This window comes from Durio zibethinus, unplaced genomic scaffold, assembly GCF_047325235.1.
Source record: "Durio zibethinus cultivar Kanyao isolate XHJ-2024 unplaced genomic scaffold, ASM4732523v1 HiC_scaffold_355, whole genome shotgun sequence".
Taxonomy (NCBI): domain Eukaryota; kingdom Viridiplantae; phylum Streptophyta; class Magnoliopsida; order Malvales; family Malvaceae; genus Durio; species Durio zibethinus.
In genome coordinates this window covers 52,501-55,000 of record NW_028322978.1, presented here as the reverse complement: position 1 = coordinate 55,000, position 2,500 = coordinate 52,501, and positions in this window count along the sequence as shown.

The following is a 2,500-nucleotide window of genomic DNA, read 5'->3' as shown; positions in this document are numbered from 1 at the left end:
GGCTCAAAATCGAACTTCGGCCAAGGCCTCGACCATCAATGGCACATGATGACGCATGGTGATGGCACATGCATCGACCATCATCGGCATAGGCTGCCCTTCGGTACGGGCACTTGCCTCGACCGCCATCGGCACAAGCTGGGCCCTGGTGTGGGTTGTTGCCTCGATCACCAGCGGCACATGCTGAGCCTTGGTGCGGGCGGTTGCCTCGAGCACCATCCGCAGACCCTGGGCCCTGGTGCGGCCGGTTGCCCCGATAACCATCGGCACACGCTGGGCCCTGGAGCGGCCGGTTGCCTCGATCACCATCGGCAAAAGCTGGGCCCTGGTGCGGGCGCTTGCCTCGACCACCATCGGCACACGCTGGGCACTGGTGCGGGCGCTTGCCTCGACCACCATCGGCACACGCTGGGCCCTGGTGCGGGCGGTTGCCCCCAGCACCATCGGCACACGTTGGGCCCTGGTGCGGGCGCTTGCCTCGACCACCATCGGCACACGCTGGGCCCTGGTGCGGCAGGTTGCCTCGACCACCATCGGCACACGCTGGGCCCTGGTGCGGCAGCTTGCCTCGAGCACCATCGGCACACGCTCGGCCCTGGTGCGGTCGGTTGCCTCGAGCACCATCGGCACACGCTGGGCCCTGGTGCGGGCGCTTGCCTCGACCACCATCGGCACACGCTGGGCCCTGGTGCGGTCGGTTGCCTCGAGCACCATCGGCACACGCTGGGCCCTGGTGCGGGCGGTTGCCTCGACCACCATCGGCACACGCTGGGCCCTGGTGCGGGCGGTTGCCTCGACCACCATCGGCACACGCTGGGCCCTGGTGCGGGCGCTTGCCTCGACCACCATCGGCACACGCTCGGCCCTGGTGCGGTCGGTTGCCTCGAGCACCATCGGCACACGCTGGGCCCTGGTGCGGCAGGTTGCCTCGACCACCATCGGCACACGCTGGGCCCTGGTGTGGGCGCTTGCCTCGACCACCATCGGCACACGCTGGGCCCTGGTGCGGCAGGTTGCCTCGAGCACCATCGGCACACGCTGGGCCCTGGTGCGGTCGGTTGCCTCGACCACCATCGGCACACGCTGGGCCCTGGTGCGGGCGCTTGCCTCGACCACCATCGGCACACGCTGGGCCCTGGTGCGGCAGGTTCCCTCGACCACCATCGGCACACGCTGGGCCCTGGTGCGGCAGGTTGCCTCGATCACCATCGGCACAAGCTGGGCCCTGGTGCGGGCGGTTGCCTCGACCACCATCGGCACACGCTGGGCCCTGGTGCGGCAGCTTGCCTCGAGCACCATCGGCACACGCTCGACCCTGGTGCGGTCGGTTGCCCCGAGCACCATCGGCACACGTTGGGCCCTGGTGCGGCAGGTTGCCTCGACCACCATCGGCACACGCTGGGCCCTGGTGCGGGCGCTTGCCTCGACCACCATCGGCACACGCTCCGCCCTGGTGCGGTCGGTTGCCTCGAGCACCATCGGCACACGCTGGGACCTGGTGCGGCAGGTTGCCTCGACCACCATCGGCACACGCTGGGCCCGGGTGCGGGCGGTTGCCTCGACCACCATCGGCACACACTGGGCCCTGGTGCGGGCGGTTGCCTCGACCACCATCGGCACACGCTGGGCCCTGGTGCGGGCGCTTGCCTCGACCACCATCGGCACACGCTGGGCCCTGGTGCGGCAGGTTGCCTCGAGCACCATCGGCACACGCTGGGCCCTGGTGCGGCAGGTTGCCTCGACCACCATCGGCACACGCTGGGCCCTGGTGCGGGCGCTTGCCTCGAGCACCATCGGCACACGCTCGGCCCTGGTGCGGTCGGTTGCCTCGAGCACCATCGGCACACGCTGGGCCCTGGTGCGGCAGGTTGCCTCGACCACCATCGGCACACGCTGGGCCCTGGTGAGGGCGCTTGCCTCGACCACCATCGGCACACGCTCGGCCCTGGTGCGGTCGGTTGCCTCGAGCACCATCGGCACACGCTGGGCCCTGGTGCGGGCGCTTGCCTCGAGCACCATCGGCACACGCTCGGCCCTGGTGCGGTCGGTTGCCTCGAGCACCATCGGCACACGCTGGGCCCTGGTGCGGCAGGTTGCCTCGACCACCATCGGCACACGCTGGGCCCTGGTGCGGGCGCTTGCCTCGACCACCATCGGCACACGCTCGGCCCTGGTGCGGCAGGTTGCCTCGAGCACCATCGGCACACGCTGGGCCCTGGTGCGGGCGGTTGCCTCGACCACCATCGGCACACGCTGGGCCCTGGTGCGGGCGCTTGCCTCGACCACCATCGGCACACGCTGGGCCCTGGTGCGGCAGGTTGCCTCGAGCACCATCGGCACACGCTGGGCCCTGGTGCGGTCGGTTGCCTCGAGCACCATCGGCACACGCTGGGCGCTGGTGCGGGCGCTTGCCTCGACCACCATCGGCACACGCTGGGCCCTGGTGCGGCAGGTTGCCTCGATCACCATCGGCACACGCTGGGCCCTGGTGCGACAGGTT